This window comes from Stenella coeruleoalba (genome assembly GCF_951394435.1).
Source record: "Stenella coeruleoalba genome assembly, chromosome: 3".
In the NCBI taxonomy this organism is placed as follows: domain Eukaryota; kingdom Metazoa; phylum Chordata; class Mammalia; order Artiodactyla; family Delphinidae; genus Stenella; species Stenella coeruleoalba.
In genome coordinates, this window is record NC_137148.1 from 115,764,078 (window position 1) to 115,785,896 (window position 21,819).

Below are 21,819 nucleotides of genomic sequence, written 5' to 3' on the forward strand. Positions count from 1 at the left end.
CAGGAGACATCAACGACCCCAGTGTCTGTGCTTTGCTCAGGTGCATTTCTGAAGGCCTCAGTAGCAGAAAAGGAGAATTTTAAAAACAGTGTTTTCAGCCCCTGAGAAAGGGATGTGAGGCCTCTGGATGGCAGCCTCCCACCTGCTAGAAGGCTTTGGCATCTCCAGGGGGTTTTGGCCAGAAAAAGGTAAGTAAATTTAAGCTGCACTTGCTTTCAGCTAAACAGGCCTCTCTGGTTCAAAGGGAAAGCACGCAAAAGAAGAGACTCAGAAGACAGACAAGGTTCAAAGGGTTGGGCTTCCCTGGTGGTGCAGTGGTTGCGAGTCCACCTGCCGATGTAGGGGACACAGGTTCGTGCCCCGGTCCGGGAAGATCACACATGCCGCGGAGCGGCTGGGCCCGTGAGCCATGGCCGCTGAGCCTGCGCGTCCGGAGCCTGTGCTCCGCAACGGGAGAGGCCACAACAGTGACAGGCCCGCATACCGAAAAAAAAAAAAAAATTCAAAGGGTTCTCACCAAACAGCTCCCACTGAGGCCAAAGCTAAACCCCAAGAACCATGATTCTGTCTCCAGAAACACCTTCAACCACACACCTACTCATGTACACAGACATTTGACACAAATGTACTGCCTATGGGCACCCACAAAGGCACTGAATCACAGGAACACACACACAGAGCAGACAGCTACAGCCGCATAACAAAGCATCCACAGTCATTTATTTAGCAATTTGGGCAGGGCTTGGCAGGGAAGAATAGACTCTGCTCTATGCACTGTCCACTGGCGTGGCTCAACTAAGGCATGGTTCTCACTCACAAGGCTGGCAGTTGCCTCTGGCTGTCAGTTGGGACCTCAGCTGGGGCTGTCAGCCAAGACACTGACAAGTGGCCTCTCCCAGGATCTGCTTGGCCTCCTCACAACTTAGTGGCTGGTTTCCAAGAATGAGCATCCCAAGAGAACCAAGCATTAAGGTGCATGGTATTTTTACGATCTAGCCTCAGAAGTCACGTAGCATTATTTCTGCCGTACTCTATTGGTTGAACCCTTCTCTCCTCTGACATTGTCCCTAATAAAGGTCCCCAAGCACCAAAGCTTTGGGAGATCACATGTGGAGAATAAGGCTTGCCATGTGGCACGTCACAGGACGTTGGATCATCAAATCCAATATCGTTGTCAGCAGAGAGCCTAGAATTGGGGTTGTAGAGCAGTGTAAGAACAGGCTTTGAAATTGGACAGACGTTTTAAGTCGTGACTGCCCCTCACTAGCTAAGCAAGTTGCTTTAACTTTAAGCAATGTTAGAGGTGTGTTTCCTTATTTGTAAAAAGGAGATAATATTAGTACTCACCTCAGTAATTGTTATGGAGATTAAATGGGATAATATATATAAAGCATTCAGCCCGGTGCCTGGCACAGTAAGTGCTGAATAGTTCTCAGCTATTACTATTCTTTTCCGTGCCTGTTGGCTACACAGATGTTGTGCTAGAAGCTGGGCAAAGTTAACTCACACACATATACACATGTGGGTACTTATAGACTCACACAGGGGATCCGGCTTTATATCCCTACTTATATTCTAAGTAATTATCCCACTCTCAGACGTACACATTTTACACACATATTATACATCATGCCCAGACTCTATAGGAGCTTTTGCAGAAAGGTTAGAAGAGGTATTACTAAGGCAGACAAATCCTCCTTCCAGTCAAAAATGAGACACAAAAAAACGAAAGGTATGGCAGTGTCTCTGGGACAGAGGGTTTCAAGGGGGTTCTTCTGGGGAAAAGAATACTGCATTTTCTGAGCCGGGTTAGAGTGACAAGTTGAATGTGGTTTTTCTCAGCAGGGTCTTTATTAGTCCATATGTTGGAGCACACAACAGGCCAGCTCAGGTGTCAAGGGGCTGGTCACATGCAACTAATCATTCTTATTTGTTTACCTAGTGTGGCTTCCCATTTCCCCACAGCCTCTGCAGAGACGCCCAGGGTGGGAGGCATTGGCACCAAGATCATTATGGAATTATGAGACCCATCGAACCATCATTAGAGCCACTGTGGGGAAATAAATCTTCCCTGGCTAGAACTGGACTGCACAGCCATGGGAACCCTCCTAATGTGTGTTCCTCAGGAACTGGCAGAGCTGAAGAGTGGGGTAAGGTTAAGGGGTCCTTCTCCAGGGCTGGGGATCTAGGGGCTCTGGCCTTGTCCACTCCTCATCCTGGGGAACAACGATAATAATGACAACCTAATGTTAAACAGAACTTTACAGTTTATATCACTTTCTTGCATTCATTATACCATTTAATTCTCATAGGAATCCTGTGAGATGCAGGATACATTGTCCCTCATTAACCAAAAAGGAAACTGAAGTTCAAATACTCTGAGAGATGCGGCATGGTAGAGATGACCCATGGAACATGTGGAATGGAGTGCTTCTGAGAGTCCAGTTAGACCTCAGCTTTGATCTAGCTGCAAATCTAATATTTTCATATTACAAATAGGTCAGCTTTTATCTACCAGAGTATATCCATTAGTTAACAAATTTATTGAGTTCATAAGCCAGGTGGTTGGTATGCTAAGAGCTGGCAATATATATGGTGAGTGAGCTGACTTAGTCCTCAAGTAAATTAAAGAAAGCCTCAACTTTTTTGCACTCCTGTCATTCAGAGGTGGGTTATATTTCCCCTCCCTTTGAATCTGGGTTGGCCTGTGACTGCTTTGACCAATGGAGTACAGAAGAAGTGACACTCTTCAATTATAAGCCCCATCTTTCAGAGTTTCCATTTTGGTTTTTTGGATACCTGAGCCACTCTTTCATAAGTCCAATCACTCTGAGGGAGGGACAGTACGGAAAGGGGCCCAGGTGAGCCCAGGCTTCCAGCTGACTTGCCAAGGTACCAGACATATGAGTGAAGCCTTCTTGGACCCTCTAGACCAGACCAATTTCTAGCTGAGTGCCGATGAGCGGTGCCAGTCAATATCACATAGAGCAGAAGAATCATCCAACCAAACCCTTTCTGAAGTCCTGTTGCACAAAATCATGCGATGTAACAGAATGGTTGTTTTGGCAAACCTCTTCTATAAAGGGCCAGATAGTAAATACTTTAGGCTTTGTGGGCCACGTACCAACTCTGTCACATATTGTTCTTGTTTAGGGGGTTTCTTTTACAACCGCTTAAAAATGTGAAAAAAGTTCTTAATTTTTCAGTTATATAAAAACAGGTGTGGTGCAGTGGTTAAGAAGCCACCTGCCAATGCAGAGGACACGGGTTCGAGCCCTGGTCCAGGAGGATCCCACATGCCGCAAAGCAACTAAGCCCACAACTCAGTAGTTGTGCACCACAACTACTGAGCCTGCATTCTAGAGCCTGTGAGCCGCAACTACTGAAGCCCGTGTGCCACAACTACTGAAGCCCACGTGCCTAGAGCCCGTGTTCCGCAACAAGAGAAGCCACCGCAATGAGAAGCCTGCGCATCGCAACAAAGAGTAGCCCCCACTCGCCGCAACTACAGAAAACCCGCGCAGCAACGAAGACCCAGTGCAGCCAAAAATAAATAAATTAATTAATTAATTTAAAAACAACAACCAAAAAAACAGGTGGTAGGCTGGATGTGGCACATGGGTCCTGCTATGCCAACCTCTGCTTTAGGCCACTAAGGTTTGGGGTAGTTTGTTACCTAGAAATAGCTAGCCAGAACAGTCCCTTCCTTCATGAAGCTAGAAGACTGCGAGGAAGACAACATAAAACAAAAAAACAATTACTAGTTAATCAGATTGCTACATATGCTCTAAATGCCATGGGACTTTAACAACACTGATGGCTCCAGGAAAGGACTCCCCCCGAAAGGTAACATTTAGACTGAGACTTGAAGGATGACTATAAGTTTGCAGGTGAAAAGAAACAAAGAAGCATATAGTGGGCCCACCATTTTGGTTCAGTGTGGGACTCTCTGAAGGGCAATACTAGTTCCAGAGCTCTCTCTTGGATTGGCGAAGGACTTCTTCCTCCACCCAATCTTCTTCTGCCTCCTGCCTTTCATAGGTATTGTTCCCTATGAACATCTGGAACCCTGAACCCAGTCTCAGTTCCTGCCTCTGGAAAACCCAACCCATGACACTTGCTAAAACAAAAAGGGAATTTATTGACTCACGTACGTGGAGAGTCTACAGGCAGAGTCCTGAGTGTCAAGCAGAGGTAGGTTTAGAGCTCCAACTAGGGTGACCAACATGGGACACAGGACTTTCAGTCCTAAAACCAGGAAGGTCACAGACAAACTCCAATGTATAACCAGGTCTTGATCTTTCCATGGCTTGGCTCTACTATCACCTGGGTGGGATAATTCAGTCTCAGGCTCTACACAAAGCAAGACAGGTCAGCACGTTCAGACCCTGTATTCTCTCAAGTTGGAGACCTGCAAGAGGGAAACTAGTTTGCTACCCTTATAGCTCTAAATAATTGGATTGAGTCTTATTGGCTCTCATTGGCCTGCTTGAGTCATGTGCCCTTATTTTTTAAGTTTAGTGTTTTTTGTTTTGGGGGGCAGTTTTTTGGCTGCACCACGCGGCATGAGGAACTTCCCCAACCAGGGATGGAACCTGCACTCCCAGCAGTGGAAGGGCGTAATCTTAACCACTGGACCACCAGGGAAGTCCCAAGTTTAGTATTTTTTTAATTGACATAATTCATTTACTAAAAATTCATCCTTTTAAAGTATGAAATTCAGTAGTTTTTAGCGTACTCACAATGTTGTACAATTATCACCACTATCTAATTCCAAAACATTTTCAGCACCTCAAAGAGAAACCCCAGACCCATTAGCAATCATCCCCATTCTCCCTTCCTCCAATCCCTGGCAGTCACTAGTGTACTTTCCGTCCCTGTAGCTTTGCCTATTCTGCATATTTCATATAAATGGAATCATATAACATATGGCCTGTGTTCTTTCACTTAGCACAATGTTTTCAAGTTTCATCCATGTTGTAGCATGAATTAGTACTTCATTCCTTTTTATGGCTGAATAATATTACCCTTGTATGAATATACCAACATTTTATTTATCCACTCATCACATTATGGACATTTGGGTTGTTTCCATTTTTCATTGTTATGAATAATGCTGCTATGAACATTCCTATACAAATTTTTATTTGAAGACCTGTTTTAAATTCCCTTGGGTATACACCTAGGAGTAGAATTGCTGGATCATATGGTAACTCCATGTATGGCCCCATTTTTTAATCAATCACTGTGGCCTGGAGGATGGAATCGTCTGATTGGTTTAAACCTAAGTCACAGGCTCTACTCCTGGTGCTGAGGGTGGAGTCAGTTTCACTAGAACAACACGGACTGAGGAGAGAATGATGTTTCACCAGAAGGGAACGTGGAACAGATAGCAGATGCAGGGTGAATGGACTCGAGGCAGCAAATCCACAGATGACCACTGCAAATAACTACTTTACTGAATGCTTACTGTGACCCAGGCACTGTGCTAAGTACATGCATTATCTCATTTAACCCTGCTAGCAACTTCATGAGGTTTCTACTATTATTCCTATTTTACAGATGAGGAAACTGAGCCTCAGAAAAGTTGAGTAAGTTGCCAAGTTTGTGTATCCGGGAGGTGGGAATTTGAACCCAGTTCTGATTGCAAAGCAAAGTGTCAGAGAAAAAACAGATTTTGAGTTATTTCAAAGTGTATCTACTAGAGGCTCTTTTATTTCATTTGCCCAACATTGTTATAATCATTGTAGAAGAGTCTGTGTAACCAAAAATTTCCTTTTATATCAGGAACAGGGAAGAACAGGTTTTATAATGAAAAAAATCACAGTTGACATTTTTTTCCTTTAGATTTCCAAGTAAGCTTCCAACTTAGTGAGATACTGCATCATTGGCATTGAAATTAAGCAGCAATATTTCTCAGAAAGCCCCCATGCTTCTTGTAACCAACCATCTTTTTCAAATAGGTCTAGCCGAAATTCAGCTAAATTTTTCTTGTCATGAGATTAGGAAATGCAGAACACCACATCCTCCCACCACATTAACCTCCCTCAGACATGATTTACAAGAGCTCTTATCATAGGCTCTTCTGCAGTCCTCATGGTGAGGACCTGAGGCCAGGGATTTCTGACTCTCTGCTCCAGTAGACCAGAGCTTGGGCAGTGTGAGATGGGTGGGACAGAAGATGTGAGGTTGCCAAAGAGTTGAAAGGGTACAAGGAGTTGCATTTCATTGCCCCCACACCCTCTGCCGAATCCAAAAAGCCAGTCTTTGGAATATCATGGAAGAATAACTTCATATTAAGCTGCATACTGTATTAAGCTTCATACTAAGCTTCAGGCTTACAGCAAGCACCACACTGACATTTAAGAGACTTCCTCCCACCACCTCCTCCTCCCCAGTATACACACATCCCCACCAAAGCAACTTGCATCCTAAGCCCTTAAAAGATTTACTGCCAGTATCACAGACAAATTAGTGAATGCTCCAGCAGTTGTTTCCAAAGACAGGACACTCATTTGCATGAGGAGTTGCATGCCATCTGCATTATATTTGCAAGTAATTTGCATATCATGTCTGCCCTGTCAGAATGTACATAAATCCTTTATACTTTTGCTTTTTTATTTTCTAAAAAGGACTACGCCTCCACATCCTGCCCAGACTGTCTGGTAAAATTACCAGTCGAGTATTCCTAGCTTGATTGTGAAGAGCCTCACATGCCATGCTAAGGAGATCTCGAACTGTAGCGAATCCCCAAGGATATCAGAAACCAGTTTGAGATGCTTCCTTCATTCATTTATTCAACAAATCTTTACTGAATACCTACAATGTGCCAGACACTGTTCTGGGTGCTGAGGATATATCTTTGAACAATGAGATAAAAATAATTACAGCATTAAAAATTAAATGCTGGGGACTTCCCTGGTGGCGTAGTGGTTAAGAATCTGCCTGCCAATGCAGGGGACATAGATTTGAGCCCTGGTCCAGGAAGATCCCACATGCTACAGAGCAACTAAGCCCGTGCGCCACAACTACTGAGCCTGCACTCTAGAGCCCATGAGCCACAACTACTGAGCCTGTGTGCCACAACTACTGAAGCCCACACACCTAGAGCCCATGCTCCACAACAAGAGAAGCCACTGCAATGAGAAGCCCACACACTGCAATGAAGAGTAGCCCCCACTCGCCACAACTAGAGAAAGCCCGCGCACAGCAATGAAGACCCAACGCAGACAAATTAATTAATTAATTAATTATTTAAAAAATTAAATGCTGTCATTTCAGAAGATCACTTCTCACCAACCCAATCAATAAATACAAGTGCAAACCAACACTAAAATCTCAAAGTGTTTGGCTATAAGGTAGTCATCTGGGTATTACAGACTATGTTTACATTTAAAAAAATTAATCCCGAAATTAAATAATACATTTCTTTTTTTAATATTTATTCATTTATTTGGCTGCATCGGGTCTCAGTTGTGGCATGCAGGATCTTCGTTGCGGCATGCAGGACCTTACATTGCAGCACAGGGCTCAGTAGTTGTGGCATGCTGGCTCTCTAGTTGCGGTGTGAAAGCTTTAGAGCACGTGGGCTTAGTTGCCCGTGGCACATGGGATCTTAGTTCCCTGACCAGGGATTGAACCCGTGTCCCCTGCATTGGAAGGCGGATTCTCAATCACTGGACCACCAGGGAAGTCCCAAATAATACATTTCTTAAAGGGTACTGAAGACCCCTGAGAATACATCCACAGTGATCCATGAGCCCCAGGTTTGAAAAACACTAACTAGAGAGTCATTAAAAGATTTAAGCAGTGGACTTCCCTGGTAGTCCAGGGGCTAAGACTCCACGCTCCCAATGCAGGGGTCCCAGTTCAATCCCTGGTCTGGGAACTAAATCCCACATGCCGCAACTAAGAGGTCGCATGCTGCAACTAAAGATTCTGCATGCCAGAACTAAAAGATCCCGCATGCTGCAACTAAAAATTCCACACACCACTAAAGATCCCGCAAGCAGCAACGAAGATCCCTCAAGCCGCAATTAAGACCCAGTGCAGCCAAATAATTAAAGAAAAATAAATTTTAAAAAAGATTAAAGCAGACTTCCCTGGCGGTCCAGTGGTTAAGACTGTGTTCCCACTACACAGGGCACAGGGTTCAATCCATGGTCAGGGTAAGATCCCACAAGAAAATGACCTAGGTTTGTGTCTTAGATCTTTCTGACAGCTACATGGAGGGTGGGCTGGAAGCAGTTTCAGGTCGGAGGCTAAGAGATCAGAGAGAGACTTCAATAGTCTGGGTGTGACTCAGATGTGGCGCTGTCCACAATGCCAGCCTCATAAACCTTGGCCCCCTCACTGATGTCTGTCTGAAATCAAGTCACAACTCTTACATGGTAGCTTCAGAAGTTTTACATAAAAATTTGTGCAGTCACAGAGAGGGGTCACAACCTACATGGTTTCACTTGAAAAATCAGGTCTAGACATGTCTATCCAAATTCTCTTATGCAGCCATAAGTTGAAGGTCCTTCTCAACTCTTCCATCACCCAGCTCTCAACTGACTCTAGTGTCTCTCTCCTTGATCTTTTAAACTCTGGGACTCCAAATACATCATGTCTTAATTTTGTGGAGCAATTCAACTTCTATTTGAAAACCCCAGGAGTGTTTGAAAACAATGGGCCCTTCAGTTCCAGGACCTACCCTATGGGAAGTTATAAATAACTTAAAAAAAAGTTCTGTCCTTAAGTAAAGAACCTTATCAAGAGCAATAGCTCTGTAATGGAGAGAAGAGCCAGAGATAGATAGCAGAGGGAGAATCACGACTATAGGGGGGAAAGGAAGCCCATGGCCAAATACAAAGATTCAAGGGGTAGGCCACAAACAGCTCTCATTAGGTCTTAGTCACATGGTTAGGGTGGATTGCTTGGTTTAGAAGCTCAGAGGTATCCAGACAGGGTCTGGTTAAAAACCCAGGGTGATGCCAACCAAAAAGAGGAGAAAGGTAATGGACAGGAGTCCAAGGAGAAGTGAGATGTAGAGAGATGTAGCAGAAAACAAAAGAAGAGTTTCAAGAAAGAGGGAGCCAGCAATGTAGAACATCACAGAGAGGTCAAGTACAAGGAAAACTGGAGAGAAGTCATTGGATCTAGCAATTAAGGTGACCAAAAGAGCAGTTGTAGTGAGGTCTTGTGGGAGATACTGTTAATTATTTACCCCAAAGCTATTTTCCCACCCTCCTTCCCTACTTACAAGGACTACCTCCCACTAAAGGGGAGGCTGGATAATTTCTCAGTATACCTTCCCGCACTCCTTTAAACCCAAGGATAGACAAGTGACCTAGTTCTGGGCAAAGGGACTTGGGAATAAGCCTAGAAGCTTATGGAAAAGATTGTCCTTTTCAATACAATATATATCTTCAACCCCTTCCTTTTCTGCCTTGAAAGTTGTATATGAGCTCATGCTGTTCAGAGCTGTGGCAGCCATCTTAGGACTGTGGAAGGGACAAGCTCAAGAATGGAACAAACACCCTGAGGAAGGCAAATGAGAAAAGCCTGGATCTTTGTGTGTGTGTTTCTGTCTGTGTGTATGTGTGTGTGATCTTAGTTCCCCAACCAGGCATTGAACCCAGGGCCACAGCAGTGAAAGCACCGAATCCTAACCACTGGACCACCAGGGAACTCTCCAAAGCCTGGACCCTTGATGGTATTACTGAGTGGTGAAATTACCCAAACCTGAAGCTACTTACCTCTGGATTTCTTGTTATATGAGATAAATAAATGTTCTTACTTCTTAAATCACTGTTAGTCAACTATTTCATTATTTACAAGCATGACACATGGTGAACATGGAAGCCAGAATTACATTTACTGAGGAGGGAATGAAAAACAAGAAAGTAAAGATCCTTAGTGCTGTCCAGGGGTTTCCAAATGCCAATTAATGAACTAGCTGCATTAAAATTACAGAAGGAGCTTTCTAAAAATACAGCTGTCTCTCCTTTATTCCTGGAATATTCTGATTCAGTAAGTCCAGCACAGAGCACAGGGATCTTGCTTTTTAATAAGGGCCCCACTGGTACACCATTTTGGAAAGTTGTTGGCACTTTCTTATAAAGTTAAACATACACATATACACCTACCCTATAACCTACAATTCCACTCCTAGATATTTACCCAGGAAAAAGAAAAATATATGTCCACAAAAAGAAGTGTATGAGAATATCCATAGTTGCCTTATTCGTAACAGCTGAAGCTGGAAACAAGCCCAAATACCCATAGCAGAAGAATGAAAGAGATCAAGGGCTGGGGATGATTACAAAGATAACCAAGGGGGCTTCTCTGGTGGTGCAGTGGTTAAGAATCTGCCTGCCAATGCAAGGGACACGGGTTCATGCCCTGGCCCAGGAAGATCTCACATGCCGCGGAGCAACTAAGCCCATGCATCACAACTACTGAGCCCACATGACACAACTATTGAAGCCTGAGCGCCTAGAGCCAGTGCTCCACAACAAGAGAAGCCATGACAATGAGAAGCCCACGCACCACAACAAAGACTAGCCCCCGCTCACTGCAAATAGAGAAAGCCTGTGCACAGCAACAAAGACCCAATGCAGCCAATAAATAAATAAATAGATAGATAGATTTTTAAAAAAACAAAAAAGATAACCAAGGGACATTGGAGGCCTGACCACGACTGGAAATCAGACCCTGGAGCCAATGAGCACAGTTCTGTGGTTTTCTCTGGTAGCCTTGAGGCAGGAGCAGAGTAAATGAACGTTGTCCGAGCTATGTGTGGGAAATAGAATGGGAGGGATGAAATGACAGGATGACAGGAGGCAAAGGGACTAAAGGAAGTGGCGAGAATGGAGGCAAAGTGACTATCTCTGTCTGAGGTTTCTTTTATTTTTTTTTGGCCGCGCGATCTCAGTTCCCCAGGGATTCCCCAATCAAACCAGGGATTGAACCCATGCCCTGAGCAGTGGAAGCAAAGAGTCCCAACCATTGGACCGCCAGGGAATTCTCTGTCTGAGACTGTTTTTGAAACACCCCTGTCCAGGCTTCCCTTTTTCTGCCCTCTTTGGCTCTGCCCTCCATGTGTTTCGTGCCTCCTTTTCCTTGGATCCAAAAGTAGGAAAACCAACCAACCCATTTTGCACACTGGGACTGAGGCTTAAAGGAGAGAAAGTAGGAAAGGTCAAAGTCAGTGTTGAGGGAAGCGAAGCAAAAGCTGAGGGCAAGACAGAGATGTCCCTGAGACGTTCAGCCTACCTGGGGACCCTAGAAAGGGCAAAGGCAAAATCCCAAGTTTGTGTGGCAGCCAAGGAGGTTGACCCTGCTCTCACTGAGGGTCTGAAGAGCTGTCATCTATGGGATAACTGGTAGCCTGAAAAATTAATTGGCCCGCTCCGGATAGGAGATAAAAGGAAAATTCTACCCAAGCAGGTGTCACACTAATTTGGCAGGAGGCTGGGTGCTGATTTGCATATGTCAACATCCTCTTCCCTTATTCTTCCCTCTCCCTCAGTAAGGCTGGTTTCAAGCTGCTCCCTAGGGAGGAGCATCAGAGAAGCGCAGCCTTGCATGGATGAAAATTAGGCTTTCTAAGGAGAGAAGTCCTGGAAAGGAGAGTGGAGACAGCTGTAACCTTACAGCTCTAACTTCCCTTCCTCTCTCTCCTTGCAGGCTCAGTAGAAGGAAAGGAAAAGAAACCAACACTATCAAAGGTCTACTTTCTCTCTCTCTCTCTTTTTTTTTTTTTTTTTTTGTGGTACGCGGGCCTCTCACTGTTGTGGCCTCTCCCGTTGCAGAGCACAGGTTCCGGACGCGAAGGCTCAGCGGCCATGGCTCACGGGCCCAGCCGCTACGCAGCATGTGGGATCTTCCCGGACCGGGGCACGAACCCGTGTCCCCTGCATCGGCAGGCAGATTCGCAATCACTGCGCCACCAGGGAAGCCCTCAAAGGTCTACTTTTTATCCAGCCCTATGCTGAAAGCATTTAACCTAATCTTCCGAACAACCCTGCAAGTCCAAGGTCATACCCAAGTAAGGAAAGAGGAGTTTGGGGGAGGGGAAGTGTCACACAGCTAGTGAGGGGCCATGCCGGGACCCCCAGTGCATGTCAGTCTGACTCAAACTCTGAACTGTTTCTACTATAATGAGCTGAGTGGTGTTTTCTGTGTGTGTCAAAAATTAATCGAGCCTATAGCCAATGCAGTTACTTAATTGTAGAGCACTGACTTGCAGGAAAGGGCTCAATTTCCCTAATTCCCAGGGCACCTAGTGACACACAGAGCAACAGCTAAGACTGTCACCCACCAACAATAACAACAAAACAACAATGGGGGACTTCCCTGGTGACACAGTGGTTAAGAATCCGCCTGCCAATGCAGGGGTCACGGGTTCAAGCCCTGGTCCGGGAAGATCCCACATGCTATGGAGCAACTAAGCCCGTGTGCCACAACTACTGAGCCTGCGCTCTAGAGCCTGCAAGCCACAACTACTGAGACCCCACACCACAACTACTGAAGCCCATGCGCCTAGAGCCTGTGCTTCACAACAAAAGAAGCCACCACAATGAGAAGCCCGTGCACTGCAATGAAGAGTAGCCCCCACTCGGTGCAACTAGAGAAAGCCCGTGCACAGCAACAAAGACCCAATACAGCCAAAAAATAAATAATTTTTTTTAATTTAAAAAAAAAAAACAATGGGAGCCACTACTTCTCCAGATCTAAGTGCTAAGTATTATTTTAAGGGCTTTATAGGTATTATCTAATATTTATCTTCACAATACCCTATAAGGCAGCCAATGATTATCCTTTCAAGCACCTATGGAACATCTAAAAAACTGATCACATACTAGACAGAAGAGTACATCTCATCAGATATTTTTGAAAATCAATAAACCACTTTCTTTAATCAAAATAGAACTTAACAACAAAAAGATAACAAGGGTCCCATGCATTTGAAAATGCTTCTAGACTCATGGGACAAAAATTAAATCAAAATGAAGATATTTAGGGCTTCCCTGTTGGCGCAGTGGTTGAGAGTCCGCCTGCCGATGCAGGGGACACGGGTTCGTGCCCTGGTCTGGGAAGATCCCAACATGCCGCGGAGCGGCTGGGCCCATGAGTCACGGCCACTGAGCCTGCGCGTCCGGAGCCTGTGCTCCGCAACGGGAGAGGCCACAACAGTGAGAGGCCCGCGTACCGCCAAAAAATAAATAAAGATATTTAGAAATTAAAATTAGCTGTGGGAAGCAAATAATGTGATACTTAAAGGTAAATGTGTGGATTTAAATGCTTATATAAAAAAAGCAAAAGCTGGAAAAAAGCATCCAACTCAAGAAATGAAAAAAGAACAGACTAATCCAAAAGACAGTAGGAAGAAGAAATCACAACACAAAGCCAAATTTTAACAAATTAGGAAATAGAGATACTATAGAAGATCAATAAAAACTTTTGATAAGCTCAATCAAGAAAAAGAGAAGGCATAAATAAACAATATCAAAAAAATTTAAAGGGGACATAGCGGTAAATATAGTAGAAAATTTTAAATCATAACAGAATACTGTAAAGAATTTTAGGTCAATCAATTTTAAATTTTGATGAAATGGATAATTTCCCTTAACATGGAAAAACAATTCTATAATGGAGATATTATTATTATTTCTTTTCAACAGATAAGGAAACTGAGGAACAGAGAGGAACTTGTTCAAATTCCCATACTAGTAAGAGACAGAGTCTGGATTTGAAGGCCCAGGCAGTGGACCTCTAACTCATCCTTCCTCCTTCCCACATTTACTGAGCACCTGCCACTGTGCTAGGGATTATAGGAATAAAAGACAAAGTTCTTACCCTCAAGAAGCTCCCAATCTAGGAGAAGAGATGAGGACAGGGAAAAGGGTGAGTTAAGTGAGCTACCTAGAGCACAAAATTTAAAGATCAATTTACTCTCACTTGCACAACTCTCCTTAAATTTCGCTCTCTATTCTTGGGCCTGCTAATAAACATAATCACAACTACAAAGTTACATGCTTTCCACATTGAAACAGGTAAGAATTTTGAGCTATGGATTGTTAGGAAAGGGCATTCCAGGCAGGGGGGACTAGTATGAGCAAAGGACAGAACAGGGAAGCAGCATGATCCCTGGTGGGAACTACCAGCAGTTTGATATTTCAGAGGCATACAAATCAGTGCAAGGTAAAGAACAGCAGAGGAGAGGCTAGAGAGATGGCCAATGTTCGTGTCATTGTAGGTGCTAAGGATTTTTGACTTTACTCTGAAGGTTTAAGCAGAGGAGTGACACGGGCAAAGTCGTATTTTATATGAGCCCTCTGGCTGGAATGTGGATGGTGTTGGGGGCAGGAACAGGCTGAAGGCAGATGACTTAGGAGGCCATAGCAGCATCCAGGCAAGAGATGAAGAGAGCCTGCTCTAGGGCAACAGCAGTTGGACTAAAAAACAGGAAAAGGATTTAAGAGGTATTTGAGATGTAAAATTGGCAGGACTTAGTGGTTGACTGAATGTGGGAGAAGAAAGTGTGAAAGGAATCAAGAATGAGGCCGCCACCACCCAGTTTCTATCATGAAAAACTGGAATGCATAGTAGTAATATCAACTTCCATCTCTTTCTTGATTCATATATACATCCAATAATCTATCCATCTTTTTAGTCATTCATTCATTCATTTTTTTGATTCATACATCTATATATCCATCCATTTATACATCTATCTTTTAATCAAATTCTTATGAGTATAAAAGCACCATGAAGAATACATGTATAGGGCTTCCCTGGTGGCGCAGTGGTTAAGAGTCCACTTGCCAATGCAGTGTACATGGGTTCAAGCCCTGGTCCAGGAAGATCCCACATGCTGCGGAGCAACTAAGCCCGTGTGCCACAAATACCGAGCCTGAGCTCTAGGGCCCGCGAGCCACAACTACTGAGCCCACGTGCCACAGCTACTGAAGCCTGCGCGCCTAGAGCCCATGCTCCACAACAAGAGAAGCCACTGAAATGAGAAGCCCGTGCACCGAAACGAAGAGTAGCCCCTGCTCACTGCAACTAGAGAAAGCCCGCACACAGCAATGAAGACCCAATGCAGCCAAAAATAAATAAATAAAATAAATATATTTATTTTTTAAAAAGTTAAAAAAAAAAAGAATGTTTGTATAAAAAGGTATACTACTTGGTTTTACTCATTTATTCACTCACTCACTAAACGTTTATTGACATCCTGCTATGTGCCAGATACTATTCTAGGTAACAGAGATATAGCAGTGAAGAAGCAAAAAAGGTCCTGCTTAAGGACTTAATATTTTAGTGGAAGATACAAATAGAAAGCTAAGAAATAATATAATTTCAAGTAGTGAAACTTCTTTGTAATAAAAGAAACCAGAGTTCCTTGGAGAAATATACAATGTTAGCCTGGAGCATCTTGCAGTACCAGAAAGAAAGGAAGGACTCAAATAAAAACAAAATGATGGAAGTATATCAAGGGGACATAAGAGCCAACTTGAAAGGGCTCCCAGTAACAAAAATTGGAACAATCTGAGGAACAAAATAAAGTATTACTGGATTATAACCTCAAGTAAAAAATAAGTATTCATGAGTACTGATTTAAAAGAATTGACTGAATAAACAAATAAACAAGGAAGAAGAGACAAATCTCTCTTGCGGAATTCCAAATAATTTATGTAGATACCCCACCTTCAAGGAGGTGGAACACAACTTCCCACTTCTTAAGTATGGGCTGTACATAGTGACTTCATTCCAAAGGGTAGAGTAGGGAAAGGGAGGAGGAATAACTTTACAGTGAAGAAACCTAGCAAACTTAAACTCAGCCAGATGATCAATAATAACATCAACAGTAATAAGTCATTCTGATTGATATGATGTAATGAGAATTGTACTTTACTTTTGCAGTTTCCTCCCCAAAATCCATAACCCTAATCACGAGAAATCTCAGGCAAATCCCTACTGAGGGGCATTCTACAAAACACCTGACAAATACTTCGAAAGTGTCAAGTTCATCAAAAACAAGGAAAGTTGGGCTTCCCTGGTGGCGCAGTGGTTGAGAGTCTGCCTGCCGATACAGGGGACACGGGTTCCTGCCCCGGTCCGGGAAGATCCCATATGCTGCCGAGCAGCTGGGCCCGTGAGCCACGGCCGCTGAGCCTGCGCGTCCGTCCGGAGCCTGTGCTTTGCAATGGGAGAGGCCACAACAGTGAGAGGCCCGCGTACCGCAAACAAACAAACAAAAAAACAAGGAAAGTCTGAGAAACTGTCATAGTCAAGAGGAGTCTAAGGAGACATGATGACTAAATAGACTGCAGTATCCTGGAAAAGAAAAAGGGCATTACGCAAAAATTAAGAAAATCTGAATAAAATATGGACTTTCGTTAATAATAATATATCAATAATGGCTCAATAGTTGTGACAAATGTACCATACTAAAGTAAGACTTTGTTAACAGGGAGGGAAACTGGGTGTGCAGTATATGGAAACTCTGTACTGTCTTTGCAACTTTTCTGTAAATCTAAAACTATTATAAGATTAAAATTTTATTTTTTGTAATTTTTTAAAATAAATTTATTTATTTTGGGCTGCACTGCATCTTCACTGCTGCACGCGGGCTTTTCTCTAGTTGCCGCGAGTTGCTTCTTATCCAAGGGAGGAGCTAGGAAAGGTGAGGAAGAAAAGGAACCACCTGTGTGGCTCTGGAAAAAAACATCCTTAACCAGCATGTCTGGGGATGGGGGTAGGGATGTTTAGAGAGGAAGATGAAACCCACCAGACTGTCAACATCGAATGCTTGCATCTCAGACTACCAGCCCACATGGGGCAATTACTAAGTCTTCAGGCTAGAAAGATCACCACTAAATACAAAAATCTCTCCTTGTCTTCCAGGGAACTATATCTAAACTTGCAAACTGAAGGACTTGCTGGCTGAAGGGACCATCTGGGATTCTAGCCCTTCATTCATAAAGTATTTATGGAGCCATTACTATGTGCCGGGTAGTCTATAGGCTCTATGGAAACAGCAAAGAACAAAACAGACTAAACTCCCTGCCCTCAGGAGCTGATCGTCTCCTATGTCCCTGTGCTTTCCTGTAGTCTCACCCTTTTACATGCCCAGAGACCCTAAGGCTATAGGGCAGAGCAAGGCAGATCTAGTCATCACTCCCTGAGCCCTGGTAAAACATACAAAAGTCTCCTTTTCAGAACAAAGTACAGTGATCAGCCCCTTGGCAGAGGGTGAATTTTCCCCGGGGCCAAACCCAAGCTGGGAGCAAAGGCCCCACATCTGGAGGGCCATTAGTTTGGATGTCACTGCAATTATCACGTTGGCTCCAGACAAAGCCGAATCACAACTGAAGACAGGATTTTAAACCACGACCTTCCAGAGTCTCATTAGGTAATTGATGCTGATCACATTGCTTAATGGGGACCCATAAAATGCTTGCTATTTATATTACAATGGGCAAAGAAAAGGCTCAGCTAACCAGATAATTGACTGATGATGTAAGGGACTAGGGTGAAGGGGTGGGAAGAGGCATGGAAACCTGGTGAAGTTTCCCTGCCTCTGGCTTTTAGCGTCTCATTGGTGATGATTGTTTGACTGGATTCAGAAGAGACTGTGTACCATGGTCTTCACAAAGCCCAAAGCTGCTCTTCCCAGGAGCCAGGGACTAAGATAAGAATTGTCATTTAATGGGATTTTCTACAGCAGGCTAAATCGTTTGCTAAATGGGCAATTTCAATCATCCTTTCGCATCCACTAGGAGGGAATTAAGCTCACTTCTCCTCCAGCCTATACCCCCATCTCTCACATCTTCATTCCCTCACCAGCTCTTAGCAAGAAAGGTGGTCTGGTTGAAGTACAGAAGGTACAGATTATAGCAAGATGCTTTGGGCCCAGCTGAGTTCACCAGATCAGGAGACTATAAGAGAGTTGCAGCCATATTCCCTACTCCTGCACACCCCAGACCACCCTTGGAGAGCCATGCACACCCTCCAAATGTGGGTCTCCTTAGAACAAAGACCCCAGGGTAGGCAAACTTCTCCAAAACTTGCCAAGAAGGAGCTGTAACACTTCCTATTGCAGAAAGGGGTTTGGGGATGAGATTAATTTCTTTCCATTATTGAGACCTGGGTCTTTTCAGCAGGGAGTTTTGATTAAGTCCCACCAATTAAGGCATATAAGGCATTCTCATAACCTCTGGGTATTTGGAAGAGAACCTAGGGAAAAGGAAGGAATGATCTTGGGAAGGAAGAAGCCATAGCGTCTTCAGTCTATGGACTGAAATCAGATTAATGGAAGATGTATCAGATAAGGAAGAATTCAGTGTTCCCAAATTCTGCCTCTTGTTTGGCCTAGGACCTCACCACATCTGGATTCATTTCTACTTGCTCCATATGCATGACCACTTTCTCTCTCTCCTCTGGTATGCTCCTTTTGTCTCCTTTTGCATTGGAATTGATAGATGGCATGATGTCCTGATTAAGAATGAGGGTTTTCTCCACAAATTGATCTACAACACAAACCTTATCAAAATCCCCGCTGGCTTCTCTGCAGAAACTGACAAGCTGATCCTAAAAATCATATGGAAATGCAAGGGACCCAGAGGAGCACAACAGTGTCAAAAAAAAAAAAGAACAAAGTTGGAGTATAATAATCAAGACAGTGTGGTACTAGCATAAAAAGAGACATATAGATCAATGGAATGGACTTAAGACTCCAGAATAAACCCTCATATTTATAGTCAGTTGATTTTCAAAAAAGATGTCAAGACAATTCAATAATGAAAGAATAGCCTTTTAACAAATGATGCTGGATATCCATGTGTGAAAAAATGAACTTAGACCCTTTCCTCATACTATATATAAAAGCCAACTCAAAATGGGTAATAGCCTTAAACGTAAGAGCTAAAACTATAAAACTCCCAAAAGAAAACATAAGAGTAAATCTTCATGACTTTGGGTTAGGGAAAGCCTTCTTAGGTATGACAGTAAAAGCACGAGCAATGGAAAAAAAAAAAAAAAAGCTAAGTGGACTTCATCAAAATTAAAACTTTTTTGTCCTTCGAAGGATACCACAGAATGGGCGAGAATGTGTGCAAATCATAAATCTGATAAGGGACTTGAATCTAGAATATATAAAGTATACTTACAACTCAATAATAAAAAGACAAATAACCCAATTTAAAAATGGGCAAAGGATCTGAATAGATATTTCACTGAAGAAGATATGCAAATCGCCAATAAGCACATAAAAAGATGTTCAACATCATTAGTCACCAGAGAAATGAAAAGTAAAACCACCAGGATGGCTATAATAAAAAAAGATAGATAATAACAAGTACTGAACTTTTTGGAGGATGGGGAATGGGAAATTATTGTTTAATGAGAACAGAGTTTCAGTTTGGGAAGATGAAAATGTTCTGGAGGTGGATGGTGGTGATACTTGCACAACAATGTGAGTGTACTTAATGCCACTGAACTGTACACTTAAATGATTAAAATGGTAAATTAAAAAAAAAAAGGAGGATGTGGAGAAATTGGAACCCTCACACACTGCTGTTGAGATTGTAAAGTGGTGCAGGGACTTCCCTGGTGGCACAGTGGTTAAGAATCTGCCTGACAATGCAGGGGTCACGGGTTGAATCCCCGGTCCGGGAAGATCCCACATGCCTCGGAGCAACTATGCCCATGTGCCACAACTACTGAGCCTGCGCTCTAGAGCCCACGAGCCACAACTGCTGAGCCTGTGTGCGGCAACTATGGAAGCCCGTGCGCCTAGAGCCCGTGTTCCGCAACAAGAGAAGCCACTGCAATAAGAAGCCCGCGCACCTCAACAAAGAGTAGCTCCTGCTCGCCGCAACTAGAGAAAGCCCGCACGCAGCAACAAAGACCCAACACGGCCAAAAATTAAAAAAAAAAAATAAAGTGGTGCAGCTGCTTTGGAAAACAGTTTGGCATTTCTCAAAAGGTTGAACACAGAGTTACCATATGGCCCAGCAATTCCACTCCTAGATATACATATACCCAAGGGAGCTGAAAACACGTGTTCATACAAAAATTTGTACACGACTGTTCATAGTAATGTTATTCATAATAGCCTCAAAGTGGAAGCAATCCAAATTTTTATCAACTGATAAATGGATAAATACAATGTGGTATTTTATGGTATAGCCATACAATATCCATACAATGGAATATTATTATTCCATTCCATTAATATTAATGGAATATTATTCAGCAATGAAAAGAAATGAAGTACCGATAAATGCTAAACCATGGATGAACCTTGAGAACATTCTGCTAAGTAAAAGAAGCCAGTCACAAAAGACCACATAATGTATGACTCCATTCACATCAAATGTCCAGACTAGGCAAATCTATGGAGACACAAAGTACGCTAGTGGTTGATTAGGGCTGGGAGTGTTGGGGGGAAATGGGAAATGACTCCAAATGGGTATTGAAAATGTTCTAGGGTTGACTGTGGCGATGGTTGCACAACTCTGTATATATACTAAAACTACTGAATTGTGCACTTTAAATGAATTGCTTAGTACATAAATTATACCTCAATAAAGATTATATATATATATACATACATATATGAAGAAAAGCAGCAGGTAAGTCAAAAGGTAAAACTAAAAATTCTATGTGAAATAGTTACAACTAAGAGGTCTGATCATCGCATTTAAAAATAATAATAAAAAGATTCTTAAAATAAACAAACCAAATTCTGAGGGCTTTGCTGGCCAATCTCAGTTCTGGCACCTGCTGACTTTGTGACCTCGGACGGGTTACTTAACCTCACTGAGCTCAGTTATCTCATCTGTAAAATGAGCATTAGGTCATTATGAAGATTAAATAAATTAATGTGTAAAGATACCGGGCACATAGGAGGTGCTCAGTTAATGGAAACTATAAAGAAGAGTCAGAGAATAGTAGTAACTAGAGAAGGAGAGAAGAAAAAAATAGTATTTATGGGCCAAGGCCACATCCATATATTTTTGCCTAACCTCTGGATGGGCTCTAGGGACATAAAGAAGTCCCTGACCGAGGAGCTGGGAGGCTAAGAGATCGGGCATTCCTGAAAAAAAAATTCCCAACAAAATGAAACAAGTGCTGCAATAGAGTTATAGAGAGATTGCTCAGGGACACGGAAAAGGCTTTTAAAGTGGAGGAGACTTCCTACAAACAATAAATACTGGAGAGGGTGTGGAGAAAAGGGAACCCTGCTATACTGTTGGTGGGAATGTAAATTGACACAGCCACTATGGAGAACAGCATAGAGGTTCCTTAAAAAACTACGAATAGAACTACCGGGGCTTCCCTGGTGGCACAGTGGTTAAGAATCCGCCTGCCAATGCAGGGGACACGGGTTCGAGCCCTGGTCTGGGAAGATCCCACATGCTGCAGAGCAACTAAGCCCGTGCGCCACAGCTACTGAGCCTGCACTCGAGAGCCCGCAAGCCACAACTACTGAAGCCTGTGCATCTAGAGCCTGTGCTCCGCAACAAGAGAAGCCACCACAATGAGAAGCCTTCGCCCGGCAACGAAGAGTAGCCCCCACTCTCCACAACTAGAGAAAAACCTGCGCAAAGCAACGAAGACCCAACACAGTCAAAAAATTAATTAATTAATTAATTAGTTAAATCTATTTTTAAAAAAAAGAATAGAGCTACCATATGAGCCAGCAATCCCACTCCTGGGCATATATCCAGAGAAAACCATGGTTTGAAAGGATGCATGCACCTGAATGTTCATTGCAGTGCTGTTCACAATAGCCAAGACATGGAAGCAACCTAAATGCCC